This window comes from Thunnus thynnus, chromosome 3 (genome assembly GCF_963924715.1).
Source record: "Thunnus thynnus chromosome 3, fThuThy2.1, whole genome shotgun sequence".
Classification (NCBI taxonomy): domain Eukaryota; kingdom Metazoa; phylum Chordata; class Actinopteri; order Scombriformes; family Scombridae; genus Thunnus; species Thunnus thynnus.
In genome coordinates this window covers 12,551,171-12,571,360 of record NC_089519.1, presented here as the reverse complement: position 1 = coordinate 12,571,360, position 20,190 = coordinate 12,551,171, and the positions used below count along the sequence as shown (strand labels likewise).

Here is a 20,190-nt window from a genome sequence, read left to right as displayed (position 1 = left end):
AATTTTCTCTAAGTAAAGCAAGCTTGAAGGTTTTAACAGAGGTCTAAGTGAAAACAATGATACAATTTTGAGAATGTGTGGCCATAATTCTGAAAATGATGGGTTTTTTTTCGCAATTACTGAAAGGATATCGATGGTTCTCATCCTACTCCAGAAATTCCCCTTCTCAAGTGTCTCCCCTCTGCTCTCACTCTCTACTTCCACCTCGCCCTGCAGGCTTTCAGCCATTTGTTTCAAACCGGTGCTTCATGTACTTGGACTTCAGGTCTGCTTTGCTCCAAAAGAGTGCGATTATGCATTCAAGCCCTGTAAAGAGTGGGATATGGTGTGTATGTGTGTGTGTGTGTGTGCACGGGGAGCCACTCTTCTTTCAGTATGAAAAAGAAGGAGAGGGAGAGAGAAGGGGGCTTTAACATGCAAATCCCTCCTACTGCTTTATCTCCCTCCTCTCATATCGTCCATAGCAACACGGATACAGGCCGTAATGAGGAGGACACACAGGTTAACAGCACTGAGCTGTCTCAATGGGTGTAGTTGACACGTCCTTCATGAGCACACACACACGCACCGGTGTCTTATCAGAGAGAAATCAAGTAGGTGTATGTGTTAGCTTAAAGCCATAAACAGACAGCAGCAGGACAGGATGATTCAGCTGATAAGCCTTGTTGGACTGTTGGCAGCCTGAGACTTAACTCACACACACACACACACACACAGACACACAGCCTCTCTCTTTTATTTGACACTGCCGGGCTGATTTCGATTTATGAGCGTATTAGCGCCATTACCTGAACATGTGTCATGGTGCTGCTTTACTAAGCAGGCGGAGGGTCATATTTGACTACACTTACAAATATACGAGATGAAAATGAGGGTGAACGGTGTTTTTATTTAGGTCAATTGTGGCTCTGTTGTAAAAAGGCCAACAAAAAGAAAGATGATAAGGTTATTTACATATTTTTTACAGATATTTGTGTGTGTACTTGCAGTCTGACTTTGACTCATTTAAACTGAGCACAAACACAGTTGGATATACGGCCCTAAAGAGGAATGTGCTGTATGAGTTCACTTACACTGTAAGAAAAAAACAGGATTACATTACACAGGAAATGTAATGTTTAAGTGAGGACTTAGTTAACATAATACATTTAAAGTGGTAATCTGATCTAATTTTTGATATCTTTGCAGTGAAGTGGATTTTGTTTAGATTTTACTCTTCATATCATTAGTGTATTCAGTGATCTACTTTACTTTATTTATCAGGGGCAGTGTACATTAATTAACATCAATGTGTCAGGTTTAGCTAAAGGCTCATTTTCAGTTCCTAGGCTGGTTGATTAAAGGAAGATTGAAGAAAAAAACAAAACAGACAAGACAATCTGCAAAAAAACATCTGGATGCCCAAAAAAATGGATGAAAAGTTAGGAATGATAAAAAGCTAAAAATACATGGAATTGTAAATTAAAATTATGAGATATAAAGTCAAAATAGTAACTTTCCATGTCAGATGTATAAGTCAAAAATGGGCTTCCATATAAACAACTTCAAAGCAGTTACACTGCACAGTAAAATACAGTGTAAGAAAAGAAACCAGATAAAAGCCATTGAACAGACACAAGAGCAGATAACAGTCATGAATGAACAACAGCCGGGACTAAACATTACAAAGGATTACAGAAATATGGGCTTAGAAACAAATACTAAAAGTGCATTACAAACAACAAATAGGAAGCAGGCACAGAAAGAAACAAATATGAACTATCATATGTGAAAACTGCACCCACAGCCACACTTAGAGTCTAAAATATTTGGCATGTTTTCCACTCACTCTCACTTCCATTTTAATTTGACCTTTTCTCTCATTTAGGTTTACATTCAATTACAGACAATTTTCATAATTAAACACCTGGTACAATTTGATTTAGTATTTAAGTTTGTGACATAATCTTAAGATGAAAGCGTTAACTGAACCACATGCTTGCCACACTCAGCGGGGATTGAGGAAAGAATGGTCTTTTTTATTTGTACATTTCTTAGATAATTTCTTTCTAGTTAATGGTAGCTTGTTGTTAATTGACTATGTTGAGTTGTCAGCAAACTGTCTGTTTAGTGTTATGTGTAGTTATTCCTAGTTATTATACTTTTGTCCAAACCTCGTCTATTTATTTGTTTTGGGTAGTCAGCATATATGTTCCCCTCATGCGTTGTCAGATTTGTGTCTGCTCAGGTTGGTTAAGTTACACAGTTCTGTTGCTGTAGTTTGAGTTCAGCTCTGTTGACCTATTTTAGGACCCGATTTAGTTAATATTCACAGTTGAGTTGCCTTAATTTTTTGTGTAGAAACCCACCTTTTGTTAATGTGAAACCCTGTGCCCTGTGTCTTCCTGCTCTAATGACAAATATATTAAACATCATGTTGGCGCCGTTCCTCTAATATGCAAAGTTTGAACTTTCCAGCAGCAGTACCATACAGGTTTATACAGGTGCGTTCCAGTCATGTGATGCCGATAAAGAAAAGGCTGATCAGCAGTTTCCCTTGCTGGTATGATGTGGTCACCTTTAACAGAATGCGCCTGCTTGTTGTTTTCTTAACACCTCTCTGTGTTTGAAACTGCAAATATAAAAGCATATTCCATACTGCATACATTCATTTTTATGAAAATGCTTTGGAGTACTACTAAAACTCACCATTTGGATCAGTTTTATTATTTCACACCTCTTCTAATGAGTCAGATTTTTGAATGAAACCTGAGACAAATACACTTGACTCTCACTCACTTAACACACTCACTTTTTGCAACTCTGAGCACAAACAAACCTCTCTGATGCCACTGCCTCCATTCAGACATTAGAACATCAACCATCCAGACCATGACAGCTGCACACTAGATACACACCACACGCTACACACACTCGGACGTGTACATGCTAAAACAACAGTGTGGCAGCTAGCGACCACCACGCTGGTAATAATGAGGGTGCAGAGCGGCGCCTCGGGCCGTTCCTCCAGCCTTGGGAGAGGGGGGGAGGGGGGGGCAGGTCTGGATGTGGCCCCCTCGGTGCGTGGGGATGCATCACTGGAATCATTTAATTCATACCGTAAACGTGACAGGGTTAATGAGTGGCAAAGAGAGCCTGGGGACCAAGGGGGGCTGGGTGGGGGGTAAGATGTGTGTGTGTATGTGTGTGTGTATGGATGGGTAGCCAGTGTGTGGGTTGGTGGGTATAATGTTTGCGTGTGTGTTTGTTGTAAGAATGGCGTGAACATGATAGGCTGAGGCCAGGGTATTGTACACTACGGTCATAACTAATGCTCTTTACAGTAATTCTGAGTCTGGATGCTACGGCTCACGGAGAAACTCCTGGAAAATGGGCAAATGGCAGCATTAGTGGTACGTTTGGGAGAGTGTGTGTGTGTGTGTGTGTGTGTGTAGACAGAGAGAGAGAGGTAGAGACGGAGAAAGAGACAGAGGTGGTTCAAGAGTATCAGGTTTAGCAGGAGACAGATGGTGAAGCCTGGATGTAGTTTTTTGTTCCTTTGGTCATCATTGGTTTTAATTACAAACTGAGAATACAGATACACAAACACAAACAGAACACAAGAAAAAAGTTGCACTGATCTTTGCAGTCAACCCACAGTTGAACTGTAACAATATGAATACACATATGCTCAGTTTTTACATGCCTTTAAAACACACCAGCAACAGAATACATGCACGCACAAAACAGAAAAGACAAAAATAAAGCCACAAACACACACTCAGAGCTGTCATTCAACGCCCTCTCCAACAACAGACTGCTCGAATTTTGCGATCAGACACTGGTGGAGAGAAGAGCGGCTGACAGAAAGGAGTGAAAGAGACGTTAGGATGGAGGACAAAAAAGCGGCACTGTGTGGAGGAGAGAAAAATGAGTGAGAACTAAATTGGCTGGGTGGAGTGATGGAAGACGGAGAGGAGAGGAGAGCGAGAGGTGATGGTGATGGATGAGCAAATGGTGGGCCTGTGATGGGGGAGCGAGGGGGCAGAGGAGGGGAGGAGGTGATTCACGGGTCGGAAGCACCAGAAAAACCCTCCTCAACCTCCCCTCCCCTCTCCACCTCAAACCACCCCCCCCCCTCCCTGCTTCTCCATTAACACATTGTGCAGCCTGGTAACACTAGCACTTATTGTCTGTGAGGCATGCAGTTTACGCTCGCCTTTGCCCCAGACAATTAAATCTGCCATCAACACACTGGACTGCTTTCACTGTGTAGGTGCACATGATGCTTTTTTTCTCTCATGAAGGATGTGTACATCTCTGCCAAAATGACAGAAAAACAGGCATTGTTTACTGTTTGATTCCACGAAAATTATTGCAGAAAAGAACAAAAGAAAGAGCTGTGAGACTCAACAATGATGTGTTGTAGCATTAATGTGAAAAATGAACCAGATGCAGCACATTAAGCTGCATAATAATTCAGTTTTTTCTCTCGGGTACTGTCATGGTTGTATGTTTTCAAGCTGGGGTCAGAAAAACAGCTTGTTTGCTTCATCAAAGCTCAGGCTGCAGTGACATTAAGGCCTCTAGCAGAAAAACAAAGGCCTCCCCCTTCACTTCCCCCCTCCTCAGCCTCAGCCTCAGCCTCTCCCTCCATTCCTCTCTCCTTGGGGACTCTATCAGGACATGGAAAGGTCAGGGGTCTGGTAACACTGCAGTAACCACAGACACACACACACACATACACACACACCAACACAGGATGTCACACACGTCTACCTGCACACACAAAGCACCTGCAGACAAAAACAATCATCTCTGTATGTTAGGCCTCATTTTAACTTCTGTATCAATAAGTCACTCTGACATTTTTAAGCTGTTTCCCTGATTGGTTTGTTTTTCTCTCACTTCCAATAATGGCAATGAGTAGTGCAATTTTTTATTATTTCGATTTTTTCCGCTTGTTTTAGTTACAGTTAAAGGTGTGGCGTCCAAACCTCACTCTATGGACTTTGACCAATTTTAGAAAATAAACATTTATTTTATTTTTAATGGCCATTTTAATGTCTGCTGTAACCACTGGTTCTTTATGAGTACTTTCATTTGTGTTTGATCACCATTACTCTGGAGTAAACACAGCCAAACAGTGAATCAGTCTGTTATATATTACCATTACATTTGAGTCACACAACTCTTCATTCTTTGAGAAATCCAGGAGATCATTTAACAAAACATAAAGCTGTTCTGAAGGTATTTACAGAACCCTTGAAGACTTTTTTTAACCATCTGGATAAAAACAATATTCTGCCCACTGCACATTAAGATGATTTTTAACTTGTTTCTCAAGTTGGACAGTATTTCCTATCCAGGAATTAACAAATGTTCTCACTCATTTTGTACCACATGGAAAACTACAAATGAGTTATTTTATTTGAAAATATAAAAATTGCCAGGTATGTATTTGATTAAAAAAATGAATCCTTAACTCTGTGACTAAAAGTAATGGTAAACATGAAAGACACAAATTGAGGTTAGGACTTAAGTATTTCTAAAAAGGGGAAGTCAAACACGGGAGATGCAAACAATTACTGAAGTTATTAGGGTTCAACTTCTCAATAAAAGCCCAGAAATTTACCTTATTGGTGGAAATCCCTCTCCTGCATTCCTGCATGGCCCTAAGGAAAACACAGCAGGGATTTAAAGTGGACAAATGGGGATGGACTGGACCGGTGTGTGAAAGCTATGTCACACATCCCAGGAGTTCCCTTTCGGACCATTTCTCAAAACCAATCCCAGATTTATGACTTTCAGGAGTGTGGAGAGGAGCTTGGAAGGAACGGCTGGAAAAGTGTTTACAATTTATGACCTCCATTCAATAAAATCCATTGAAATGTGAAACAAAATATTCTATAATTACCAGTCAAATGTCTGGCTTTTGCATTCTCATAATGTTTCTATATTTCTGTTCCATTAAACAAGACTTTTATTGTTTCAGCGTTGTCTCTCTGTGGAGCTTTTTGTTGCTTTAATATGAACATGACTGTGATTTACAGTTATTCAAAGTGTTCATTATAAAATCTATTTCTGTCGTTTTTACTGTGAAACCATCAGTATGTTTGTGCACGTTTAAGATTAATGATGATAAAAATCTCTCCCTCTCTCTGTTGTGCATTGGCTCCAGAGGAACAGGTCCCCCTGACTGATACAGTATCTAGCCTACTTAAATAACACATCTCATTAAGCCTGCTGACTAATGAGGTGATAAGCCCCGGCTACCAATAACTAGCGTTAGCCTAGCGTAGAGTTAGCGGCTCTCTCCGAGGGTTTAAGCACAGTGATTCAGATGGAATGGCTAATATGGCTGGTGGTTCAGGCTATTAATTGCCTGAAAGCTATTAGAACTAATGTGCAGATATGTGAAGGACAAATTACTTTAATTAGCCTCTGTTAATGTGTTTGCTCGCAGAAATATTAGTGCATAACATCAGCAAGAGGAAACAGAGTAGCAAAGAAAGGCTGGGTGCCCTGCTTTGGATTAAGGGTGGAGAGCTTGTGAGTGTGTGTGTGTGTTAGCAGCTCTTTGGGAAGGGCAGGGGGGCCTCAGCAGCAGTGAAGTGTGCCACGGCTATTTATAGGCCCAGTTGATTGCAGATTTATTCTCCTGGGAGAGTGTAACTCGGAATAGTGTGTGTGTGTATGTGTGTGTGTCGTGGGGAGGTGCAGGTTATGAAGAAGACCCACTGTGGGAGGAACAGCTGTCTGTCAGGAGGAATCCGTCGGTTAATTTCCTTTGGGGAAGAGGCAGAACTGAAAGCTGAGATGAGACATCACTGGCTACAAAAGCTGATCGTTTGTCTTACTTCGGTCGAATAAAATCAAATATCTTTTCCTGTGGCTTTCAAAAGAATTTAGTTTTTTCCATGTTGGTCTATCCAACTTTTGTCTGCAAAATGTTAAATTCTCATTCCTACTTTTTAGATTGATGAATGAATTTCACGGGTTACAGAATTGTAAACCTCCGCCTATAAACCACCATGTGAACCTTTCTACCACTGAAATCCAACTGAAATATATCTCTTGGCTCTTGACTATATAAATAAAGGCCTTGGTTTTTCATGAAAAGTATAGAAGATGGTTAAACAGGCTAGTTTGAAACCCTGCCGTTACTGTTTAGAAATAGAGAATCTTTAGAACAGGCTGTGACAAAACATTGTGCTAAATGAGTTTAAGCTCAGTATTAAAAAGGTGGTGTTACCATTTTGTACAATGTGTTCCTACAGATTTGTATTGTGGTGGTCAGAGCTGCATGTGTATGTCAAGGAGGAAGAATAAAGCAGCAGAGTAAACAAGGAGGTGCATGAGGCTGGATATGGCTCTGTTTTGACAGGGGGATGGGAAATACTGGGGCTATGAATTAGACGAATTCCTGACTGCTGGCATTTATGGCAGAGACAGCGCTGGGCATGAGGGGAGGGGAAAGTAAAGCTGATGTTGACACAGTAAATAATGGCAACGTATACACGGACGGGCGCATGCACATGCTCCCTCGTCAGCGACACGTTCATCGTGACGCAATTGTTACTTTATCATTGTGTGTTTTTGTGAGTCTCTGTCTCTTCACTTGTCTTGACAGCTGTATCTCTCTCTAATTCTTATTTATTTCTCGGCTGTGTTCAGAAGATGAAAACCGAGCTAGCAGAAACAAAGAGCCAAAAGCCTCTGAATTGTTTGGCTGCTTAACGGTTGAATGACAAAAGTGTTTCAGATTTAACCCCATCTCTTCCTGAACTCTGTGGACCAAGTGGCATGGCGGACGGTGCCAAAAAATGTGAACAATGCCAGTGAGCTCAGTGCTGGTTTAAATGAGCCATTCAGAGGATGGAGGCAGTTAAAATTAAAGGTCTAAGCCTTATTCACAGTGTGATAGGACACAATACACTCTTTTGTTGTACTTTATAAGTGTGATTAAGGTTTTCTACACTATGAAATTAATTGGTTTAGCTTTTGATACATGATGCATATGAAAGCTAAACACAACCTGTAAATGTAATTCAGTGATAAAGGTTTGTTTAGAAAAACTGGAGCAAAACAGTCTTGAATTATTGGTTGTGACTCACCCAGAAACACGTGAGCACACTAAAATGTAATAGTCTAACGTGATCTTGAATCAGGGACTGTGTGAAGGTTTAAGTTGCAACAGTAATGAGCACTTCCTGGCCTGTAAAAACACACACCACTGTGGCTTGTGGGAGGACAAAAAGAGCGCTGTTTACAGTGACAATGAGATGACTAACAAACAGGGCTACAGAGCTCCACACACACATATGCACACACACTCACTCACACACACACACATAGACACACACACACACACATCCCTGATGCCATCTCAGAACACACACATACACACACACACAAACACATACACACACACATACATCCCTGATGCCGTCTCAGAAGTCCAGGACTGTGCCTGGGTGCAGGATCATGTGTGCTGAAGCCCGCCTGGCATCGATGCTGGTGATGGATAGCGTGAGGCTGGCGAGGATGGTGAGGCTGGCACCCTCCCCTTGGAGTGGTGTTATATGCCAGCCGACCCGTTGCCAACAAAGGCAGCGTTACAAATACCTCACATTAGGGGAATTATGTCTTTATGCGCTATCCAAACGGGCGCAGGGGCGAAACAATGGTGTGAGAGAGATGCTGTTTCCGTTACAATTAGCTGCGAGTTAATCAGTTTTTCCTCATCTTTTTCTTCTCCTTTTCTGTCTCCTTGCCTTACGGGCCTCAGCGTATGAAAACAAGAACAGTACAGGACAGTGTAATTGCAAAAAATGAGACAAAAGTAGCAGTGGCAAAAACAAAAAGGCTCTGTGAAATAACATAAATCTGTGTTACAGCATGGCTTTAGGGGGGAGATGAGCAGATACTAAACAGTGTGTGTCTGTAACATCCCCTTGGTATGAGAAATGTCTGGAGATTCTTATCTTTTCAGATGTCTTAAGTTGGGTCTTTAATATGCTTAAAAAAAACTAGGATGTATGTATGTACACAGACATATAGGATATTCCCAAACAGTGTAGGTGAAGGTTTCTCACCCTTCGCTTGAGTGCAAAAAGACCTGCTGCCCTTTAAAATGCAATTTCCTGAAACAAGACACATGGACCAAATTGGGCTGTGTTTTTTCCCTCCTCTGCTTGCCTATTACTGCTTATAGAGCCCTGTGAAAGCCCCGGCCAGGCTTTCCGCAGGCACTTTGGCAAGCATGAGCATCCAGTCTATTTTTCTCGGATAAGGAGGGGGGTGGGGGGTGGTGATGGTTGCGGGGTGGTGGTGTTTTTGTCTGCCTGTGTGAGAGGGAAGGAGGAGGAGGAGGAGAGGAAGGAGAGGAGGGGTGGATAGATAGAAAGAGGGAGGTAGGCTGGAGGGAAAAGAAGAAGACGATGTAATGATGCGGGAGGGGGGGTGATTGGGGAAGTAGATGTAAACAGCTAATCAATCAGCATAGAAGAGAGACGGGGATACAGACAGCAGAGCAGAGATGGAGACACAGAGATACAGACAGATGGGGACAGGGAGGGTGGGCCTCCTCTTCTCTGCACAGCTGGCTGTGGCTGGCAGGACGCCGGCAGACTCGGCTTTCTGTACACACCGCTGTCCCCTCCCCTCTCCCCCTGGCCGGCCTATCTGTCTGTCTGGGCCTTGGTGGGGGATCTAGGTGGTGCTGTGACATGAGCTCCAACATCCTCTGTGTGGTCAGACTACCGTCTGCCCCTCCTTACCCTGCAATCTCAACTCCCACTGGAGTCCTCGTGGTTACAGTATGTTTTTGTTTTTTGGGGCTGGGGCGTCTCAGAGGAGGGAAGGGAAGGGCCAATGAAAAGAAATTAACTCCCACTGCAGATTTCAGGTGCTCCCCACAGACAGGAAAACGCACCTGTGTTTGTTTTTTTTTATTGCCAAAACAACCCAACACATTCTTCCAAATTCTGAAACTGTTCAATAAAAAAATGCATTGAAATGTCCTGCTGAGATTCAAATAGACATAAAGGTTTCCATTTATATAAGAACATGTGACCTTTAACATGGCTGCATCCTCTCCTACTGCTCTCAGAGAACACATTGACTGAAAGCCCAGTGGACTTTTATAGCCTGAAGAGTTTCTATTTTTGCAAGCTAAATTAGGAAGCCAATAATGGCACGAGGGGCTGTATTAATGTCCCATTTTTCCTATAATATTTTTTTTGTCATTTGAAATCTGAAAATCCTCTTACAGCTCTCTGCAACAAAATGTAATTTATCCATTTTAATCTCAAAGTGCAGTCCTAGTCCTGTTTAACATGTGCCAGAACACACCTGATATTTCCCTACAAGACAATCTTCCCCACATTTACTGCAATTCTGATACTGAAAAGGCTAAATACTGCTTTGTGATAAAGTTAGTGAGATAATTCTGCACAGACAGTATAAAGTGTAACTGACATGGTGCCACATCTTGGTGACTCAGCAGGAAATTTATCATGTTCTAACTTTGACTTTTATAATTGTGTGTCCTGTGAGAGACCAAAGTCTGCCAAAAGATGCTGCAAATAATTAATAATTTATGAATTAGTATAATATCTCAAGGCCATCACTTTAACACACAGTTTACTTCTTTGTATGCTACACTTAATTCTTTAAGTTAAAAATGTCATGTTAAAAGCGTCTAGAATAGAAGTTCCTTAAAATACTGAAATATATGTAAAATATGAGCAACCTTTCAGACATTTTCAGAAAAAAAATGTAATTTTCCAAATCCTTTAATGAAAATGGAAATCCTCTGAAAAAAGAAAAGTGTCTGCACACTGTCTGAAACATTTAAGAAAACACCTGCCTCTAAAGATTTTCAGACAAGTGTGCAGGACATTTGATGCCAGTTTTTCCAAACCATCTACTGCTGACAAAATCATTTCATAGGAGCCATTCAATGCAAATTTCTTTCTTTTCTTTTTCTATTTATAACGTGTATTTGCATTACAGCTACATAAAAAGTAGTTTGGAACTGGCAAATAGGGTAAGACATGCAAATGTCCTCTTTAAATATGTTGTCAGCAAAGGCCATATGGATAAAGTCATTTAATAATCATTCCTTCTTCTTCGGTAGGCTCGAGTGGACTTAAATCTAAAAATCAAACTGACCTCTATGAACCCTTCCAGAAATATCTAGTTGAAAAAGCTGAATAGATGTAAAGTCATGGACGGGAACCCAGTGTTTTGTCCACCAAATCAAGTGTGTGGTTGTGGTAACATGAACTATCACAATGAATATCAAACTGACAAAGATACTGGGAATTAATTCAGTGAATACATACTGAAGGGTAAAACCACCTTAACCCAGTTTACCCACAGAGCTCATTTATTCTCAGTCTGAGGTAGGGGAATGTCTTTGTCATTTGGAGCTACTTAATGTAGGAGCTGTGAAGCCCTTTGTGACTGTAACTGTGAATACAGGCTATTGAAATAAAATATGACGTTTGTATATCCAAGTCCTTGGGACTTGGATACACAAATGTCATACATAAGCACTAACTAACTCACTTTTCTTTCTATAGGCAGAGGTTTAGCCTGCTGAGGCTTACAGACTGGAGGTCAGGGTTTACCTCTATATCTACATCTGTATCAGTGCACCAGAGCAGATTTACAACAGCTGGAGCAGCTTGTCACAGCTCGGCATGGTGTCTGGTCAGGTTGACAGCACATGTGACAAAGTAGAGTGCGGCTGCCTCTTAGCCACGTTTCCTATAGAACATTTCAATTTAGTTAGTGAAGACAAACATTTAGCAGAGCTTCTTCATGTCTGCTAATTACTTCTTGGATGGTGTCACACTGATAATACCACATGAAAATTTGCCATCATATTGCCCCATGGCTGTTATAGCCTTTTTCTAATTCAGTAATTTACTGGTATGCTGGTGCATAGGCCACGGTTATTCCTGTTTATTTTTCACATTTCCCCTCCAGGAGACATTTAATGTTTCTCATCTCCTAAAAGGGAAAAATAGGATGTGATTGCCTGCTGCATTTTAGGAGCAGCTCTCATCTGTCATGCAGTGAAAGGACAAAGAGAAACCCCTCACTGTTTGTCCCGTTGTGCTTTACTCTGCTGCTAGGATGGCATTTACATGTCAGCCAAATAAAACAGGCTATTTACATGTGAGCGCTGCTGACATAATGTCATGTGGCATCTCTTTATAGGCACAGCAGGCAGGCACAGTGATTTATTGACACCATGCCTTGAGAGGCTGTGCATTAAAGTCATTTTTTTCATGTGGGATAACCTAAACACTTTATTTGTAACATGTATAAATGTAGATAAAGGTATTTATTTTCAAAAAGAAAATATTCAAATGTAGATGAATTGTTAACATTAAAAATACTCTATCGTTTATAAAGGCATGTGGCTCTTTATGAGGAGCAGAAAGCACAAGAAAGTAAACTCAACCTTCTACAGCCACTGTTCTTTCAGGTTACATTAGCACTGTCACTCTTATTATACTGTACATCAGACATTAAAAAGGGCTATAAGCTCCAATCTCATTAAATCTGCTTTTAATTCCCCCAGAAATCAACAGGACACCCACCTATCTACTGCACCCGGAATAAACCAACAGGTGAGGGCATAATATATAAATATAACGCCTGTTGACACATTAGACAATGATTCATGGATTTTATTCACAACTAAGTGTTTGTGTCTCAGATTTGAAGATTTCAAGTGTGCATTTAAATATTTTTTCCGTTTTGGTCCAATTATATGAACACATGTAGTGAAAATATGGCCATAAAAAGGAAACGCACAACAAAAAAAGGATGTGAAATATTCGGAGTAATGACATGCTGTGAAAGAACGGGCACACTTTCAAATGGATTAGCTCACAGCTTCAAAGATGACCCGCCTGGTAAATACAGACACTGTTTGTCTGTGAGACCACAATCCCTTGTGGGTGTGTTTGAATGTTTGTGTGTACATTATGTCTATAGAGGTGGTCATGGCGGCCGTGCACGTCTAGAGGCGTGGGATACAAAGTGAGCAAGAAAATACATGAGAGAGATAAAAAAGATGATGAGGGGATCAAGATGGGATGGGAGAGAGAAAAGGAGAGGGAGGGATGGTGGCTTTTCTTTTGTCTTGAGCTGCAGTCTGTTTCATTAGCACACCAGCCAGCTTCCCTCCTCCTCCACCTCCTCCTCCTCGCTGGCTCCCCAGCCCCAGACGGAGAACCCGGTTACTGTCCTAATGGCAGCTCTGTATTCATTATCACCTCCGCATACGCCTCCACCCCCCCACTCTGCCCGGGATGATGGGGGGCTGCCGTAATTGATAATTAAAGAGCAATAACACAGCGGTCAATGCAATCTCACCACAGGAGCGCCTGAGACCCCCACCTCACACACACACACACACACACACACACACACTCACACACACACACAAACACACACACACACACACACACACACACACACACACACACACACACACACACACACACACAGAACACGAGGAAAAGGTTGCATTGATCTTTGTGGTTAACCCACAGACGAACTGTAACAAACTACAAAGAAACACACGCGCAGAAATATGTTATCTCTTGGCACAAACACTGAGAAAGACAACTACATGTGTGTGCACAAGTTTGCATGTAAATGCAAATAAACACACACCCACACACACCCCTGGTAGCCATATCCATACCCACAATCACACACCCAGACGCACACATGAATGCACACAGAGGGAGAACAAGCAGTAGAACACTGAAGAACAGAGCCATAGGAGAAAAAAAAACAAAACAAAGAGACACACGTGTTAATTTAGCAGCACAGTCAGATCAATACATAGACATGGCAGCGAGACCACAGTGCTATTGATTATGAATGGGGACTATTCTCTTCCATTGACAGTGCCAGTGCCTCTGTAGTGCTTATTAACATCTCGTTAGTCAGCACATTTCATGAGCCACAAATGCTCCTCCAACAATTGCTGCTAATCAAAGCGATGTTCACATTCATTCAGGACACAGCATAACATTTAAAACTGTATTTTTGTCAAAGGAAATAAAAATGCATAAGCAGCAATGCTGTAATCAAACACAATGTCTGTGTACATTTGGTGTCGAGGGCGTAAGTGTACATGTCACTGTGTGTGTTTGTTTGATCAAGCCGTCATATATGAACCCCATTCTGTCACACACACTGTGACACAGAGACGACAGGGATGAGAGACAGACAGAATTCATTATAGAGGGTGAGATCCCTCTCTGTCTCTCTCTCAGTCTCTCCTCTTGAAACTCGTTTAGCGCTGCGATGAGGATTCAATCTGCTGCTTGATGCGGTACGTGGGATGTAATTACAGAAGGAAAGAACGAGGCAGAGCTTCCACTGATTAGAGAGAGAGAGAGAGAGAGAACTAATGATTATGTATGTACTGTATGTGTGGGAGAGAAACAGGTGACATTTCCTCTGCACTAGACTGCATGCAGTTTCATGCTAATGAAAAATAAACATAACAACATAGCTTTATGTATTGTTTTTGAATTTCTACAGGCATGTTTTTTGCAATCTACTTCCTGGTTTCTGAATCAGAAGAGAGATCTGGTGGGATGAGAGTTGGAGCATTTAATTATGATTGAAGGTTTTTAATAAAGTGCAGAAACTAATATTTCAACAAACAGTATGTTTTGATCTTACAAAAATGAGGCACTGACAGTAAGAATGTTAATATATATAATAGCTGTGTTTCCTAGGATACGCAGGTACTGAGTATTGCTTACATCTAGCCAATAATATATTGCAACAGCATATATATATATATATATATATTGTATATACGTCATAAAAACAAAAGGATACAATGGAAAACAAGATGAATTAATAACTTGATTTAGTCCACATGATTCAATTCAGTGTTTAGATTTATCTTTCCCTGCACCTGAATTAATCACTCTCTCTTGTACACAGGGATATTTTTTCAATACTCCAGTATTTGAGGGTGGAGGTAGATCCATGATTTACATTAACATAATCACATGCCATTAAATACTGTTTATTCTTGGTAAGAAATAAAGAACATCTGCAATTCTTTTTTTAATGAACTTTGTTTATTGTTTTTTTTTTTATACACAAATTGACAATAATGTTAAAGAGCTTGTGAGTGACATGTAGTAGTGCAGTAGAAAAACAACAACATACAATACATAGCAACTACAAGGAAAACACCACACAAGTCAGCTTAGTCATATTTTACATATTACAGTAAACATAATAACCTCACCCTTTAGATCAGAATAAAAATAAATAGATAAAAATAATGAGTAAATCAGATAAAATGGGATTATTATTCTATAACAGGGAAGGTATTTTTTTCTGCATAGGCAAAGAAATGCCACCCACTTCTTTTTATATTTGTTGGAAGAGCCTTTCAATGCATATCGGATTTTTTCAAGCTTTGAATTATTGTCAGATTATTATTTTTGTCAATTATTGTCAGATTATTATTATCAGATCCACTTGAAGCCTGTGCAAAGGAAACTGAGGGATGCTGAACAGAGCAGTAATGGCATTAGGCCCGATAAGTGTCCCAGTTACCTCTGTCAAAGTATTAAAAGCTGCAGTCAAGTAGCTATGCAGACATGTACATGACCAAGACATATGCACATGGTATGCAGGTGTTTGATGACATTTTTCACAAGAGGGGTCAATATTGTCATAAATTTTGAAAACCCTAACTTTGGTCCAATGAGTGTGGTGAACAACTTTACATTGAATCAACCCATGTCTGGCGCAGACAGATGAGGTATGCACACATTTAAGAATATCCCCCCAGAGTTCTGCAGAGATCCCCTCTCCCAAATCCTCCTCCCACAGAGCCTTCACAGAATTCAGAGAGGTTGAAGATAAGGTTTGGATTTGATGGTAAATATTTGAAATCACACCTTTCATCACAGGAACGTGAGTGAGAAAAGCATCTAGAGGTGTGTCATCAGGCAGGTTAGGGAACCGGGCATATTTTTTGTGAACAAAACCACAAATTTGCAGGTATCTAAAAAAATTATGTTTAGGAAGACAGAACAATTCTAAGGTGCTGAAAATTCTCTTCTGCTGAAAGGATGTAAATATATTATCAACATATAAGTCCTTGAATTGTTTAATGACAAGGTTGGACCATATGGAAAATGCGCCATCCGATATAGAGGGAGGAAAAGCATGATTTGCAACTAGTGGAGCAAAGGTAGAAAAAGTTTGTAAAAAGTGACATTTTAACTGGCTCCAAATCCTTAAGGAGGTTTTAACAGTTATATTTTTAACATAGAGAGAGAAAGGGCAGTTGATGGGGGAGTGTACAAGAGCTCTCAGCGACACAGGTTTAAAAAGACTCTATAGCCAACCAAGCAGGAGGGGGGTGGAATGTATCAGATCTGAGCCAATACTGTAAAATTCTAAGGTTATTAGCCCAGTAATAAAACCTAAAGTTTGGTAAGGCCATTCCTCTGAGAGGCTTTGGTCTCTGTAAAAAGTCCTTACGTAGTCTTGGGGGTTATTTGTTCCAAATAAACTCCAAAATTAGACTATCAATATTCCAAAAAAATGCTTGAGGGAGAAAAGTAGGTATACACTGAAATAGATAGGAGAACTTTGGTAAAGTATTTTTACAGAGTTGATTCTCCAGCTAAATTATTGGGAGTAGTTACCAGTGTTCAAAGTCTATGCGCTCAACAAGGTACAAGGTGTAATTTTTGAATTTGTTGTATCTTGAATTCCAAGATATGTAAAACTACCTAAAACTTAGGTAAATGGTATTTAGGTGCCATTGTGTTTATGGGGAAATAGTTCACTTTTACCTAGATAAAGTTTATATCCTGATATAAAACTGAATAATTTCAGCGTGTTAAGTGCGGCAGGGATGGATACAGATAAGTTTGAAATGTACAGAAGAAGGTCATCCGCACAAAGAAAGACCCTCTATTCTGTGCCATTCCTGGTTATCCCAGTGATACTGTGGTTAGAGTGAAGCACGATGGCAAGGGGCTCAATAGCAATGGCGAACAGCAGCAAAAAATCTTAAAACTCATCATTAATTTTCTTAGGATCAATTGTTAAGCCCGAATATGTTTGAATTTGGTGAGATGATGATGTCTGTCGCAGTTGATAGGCTAGCGATCTGCTGGCCTTGTCCCCATGCTTGTAATAAGTATATCTGGAATTCAGTAGCATTCGTTGTATGATCTGTAACTAAAACCTCAAACTCGGCCTGTAATGAGAGGCACTCCTTATATAGATCTGGAGAAGGAGAGGTGGCATAAATTGTGTCCAGCTGTGCAATGCATTTTGTTAATTCAATATGTTTTTCCCTCTTGATTTTCCTCTCATAACCACTATAAGAAATTATTTCACCTCTGATATATGCCTTCAGGGTCTCCCACACTACTAATGTGGACACATCAGGAGTCTTATTTACGCTAAGAAAAAAATCTATTTGCTTAGAAATAAATTCCACTAAGTCCTCATTTGAAAGTAAACGGTTATTGAAATGCTATTGAGCACGGTTATTATAAGATACTTTAAAATGTATATTCATAGTAACTGGGGCATGGTCAGATATAACTATTACATTATGTGAAATTGACTTTATAGATGGGAGAATTCTATTATCAACAAGAAAGTAATCTATACAAGTAAAAGTGTGATGGACATTTGAAAAAAATGAATATTCCTTTCCAGAGGGATTGAAAAATCACCAGGGGTCAGATAAGGCAAATTGTTCTTTAAAGAACTGGATCACCTTAGCAGACCTTGAAGACATTTTCAGGTATAGGAGTGGTCCAGTTTAGGATCCAACCAACGGTAGACCCCCCCCACCTAAAATAATAATACAAGGAAATGTGAGGATATATCTGGTAGACTGGAAAACAAAGTTTTAAAAAAGCCATCTTCATCATCCCAATTTGGGCCATATATGTTAACAAGCGCCTCTTTATGCAATATAATAGCTACTCCTCTAGATTTACCCTGAAATCCTTTGGTCTGTTGTCATTCCAGTCTGCTGCTGCTAATGATTGAAATTTGTTACAAAAACCCCCATTTTCAATGATACTTGTAAATGTTTTACTTCTGTTTGATTAATACTTGTAAATGTTTTAAATGTTTTATTTGTAATTGTTTACTTCTGTTTGATTAATTAGTCATTCTTCTCTGTTTTGTTTTGTTTTGTTGTTGTTTTTTTTTTGTCCCTTACCCTCCTTCCCTTTTCAAGTGTCTTCTGGCACTTGCCAGGCCGTCATTGTAAATAAGAAACTGTTCTCAATGTCTTGCCTGGTAAAATAAAATAAAATAAAATAAAATAAAATAAAATAAAATAAAACGAAGAATGGTAAGTATGGTCAATGTAACTACTTTTTAATCTGGTCTGATCAGAAACTCTAAGATGAGTTTCTTGTACATAAATTATCTGGACACCGAAGTGTTGGAGATGGGGCAGTAGACTCTGCTGAGCTTGACAGGATTATTAAGGCCTCTACAATTACAGCTACAAAATATTTGCACACTTCCATCTTACTGTGTTAATTTAGGTGAAGCCATAGAAACATCTTAAAAGGCAAGGAATGAAGCATGATAGACATACCAGTGAATAAGAGTATCTAATGAACGTATTCAATGTTGATAGACCAAGCAGACACACAAAATACAAACAAAAAACACAAAATAGAACAACTCTTTGTGGTAAACAAACTGTGTTACCCCCTCCCACCTTGACAGAAGTGTCTCCCCAAATGAGACACGTCCATTAAACGTGCTAAATACTCCACTGTAGCCATCACCATCACAGACAACTAGAGCTACCTAAGAGATAATTGTGACAGTATCAAACAATTGTAAACATGTATGAAATTAACAGAGCCGCAGTAACAGGATACCAATAAATTTCCATATTAGGGAAGTCATCCATTAGTACAGAAAGCAACAATGACTTAGTGGGAAATGTAGTCCAAGTCAAGGTAACAAACGAGTGTAGGCTAGGTCAGCCAGCTCTGCTAACTCACCTATGTCTCTTCACACATGACTTGGAGTGACTGCTTTCTTGAAGCTTTTGTTGATGAAGTCACTTGCAGTGGCAGGATCTTCAAACCAGTGCGTGTCTCTGCTCAACAGGGTGATTCTGAGTACTGCTGTGTACAGCAGCCCAGACTTGATGCACGGACATGAGTAGAGCTGACGCCGAACATTGCAAAAAGCAGCCTGCTTTTTAGCGACAGTGGATGTGTAGTCAGCAAAGATGTAAATCCTCTTATACCGGTAGAGGAGAGGAGAGGAGCGTGTTTCCCGGCCCGACATACAATCACATTGCAAATGAAACTAACTAACTGTTGCTACGATCTGTAGCTGCTAGCTCAAGTTCTAGCTTAGTTTGCCCGTGTTGTTCGACCTTTTCTTGCAATGGTTCTATCAAATTCTTGTAGTTCTTTTCAGACAGAGGAAATCTCGAGACTGGAAGAGAAAGACTCAATTTTCACAAAGATGTCTGCTTTCAGGGAGACCATCATAGTTTGCAAAAGTTCGGCATTGAGTGTGTTATCTACATTAGCCTCAACCACTTGTTCAGTAGTTGACCCAGGAAAATGCAAGGCTTTGGCCTCCTCTTGGTGGTTTGGATTTTAGATGAGCAGAAGACATTTTGGTTGTTCTGGTTTATAAATGTCACATACAAAAATTTTTTAAGTATATGTTCTATGTTTTCCATATGTAAATAACCAGAATCATGCAGGAAATTAATAAATTAAGTCACATTCAGGAGCAACAGGGAAACTTACATCATTGGTGCTCCTCCTCCCACCACATCTACAATCCTCTGTTGATTTAGTTGTTATTTACCATGCAGCAGAGATACTGTGAGTTCTACTGCAGTTAATAAATGACTTCATTTTGTATTTCCATCTCTCTGGATCTCTCACCGTGTTAATCCCTTTTGTTCTGGATTGTAACTTTCATAAGCCTATCCCATTGAGAAAAAGACCACAACCTTTGTCTATACCCTTAACCGTGATTAAACATAAAACTTGTAGGCTGTATGGGTCATGTGCAGGGACAACATCAACTGTCAGTGTGATATGTTTTACATGTGTTTCAGATTTTGGAAATGTGTACATCAGCACCTTGGTGAGCGAACATGCCAGG

At 40.2% G+C, this 20,190-nt stretch overlaps 1 long non-coding RNA gene across 3 annotated transcripts in view; it reads right to left on the bottom strand.

Annotated features, from left to right (window-relative positions):
* The window catches only part of LOC137179521 (uncharacterized), a 56,754-nt gene that overhangs the window by 11,656 nt on the left and 24,908 nt on the right, over window positions 1-20,190 (bottom strand). For 2 of the 3 annotated variants that reach the window (XR_010927826.1, XR_010927828.1), the window contains exon 5: window positions 18,394-20,190. This exon is cut by the window's right edge and continues 1,022 nt beyond it. The exons of the other annotated variant lie outside the window; for it this stretch is intronic. This is a non-coding gene — a long non-coding RNA (uncharacterized lncRNA). Of the gene's footprint in view, window positions 1-18,393 lie in introns of those variants that run through there. 3 annotated transcript variants of the gene reach the window in all.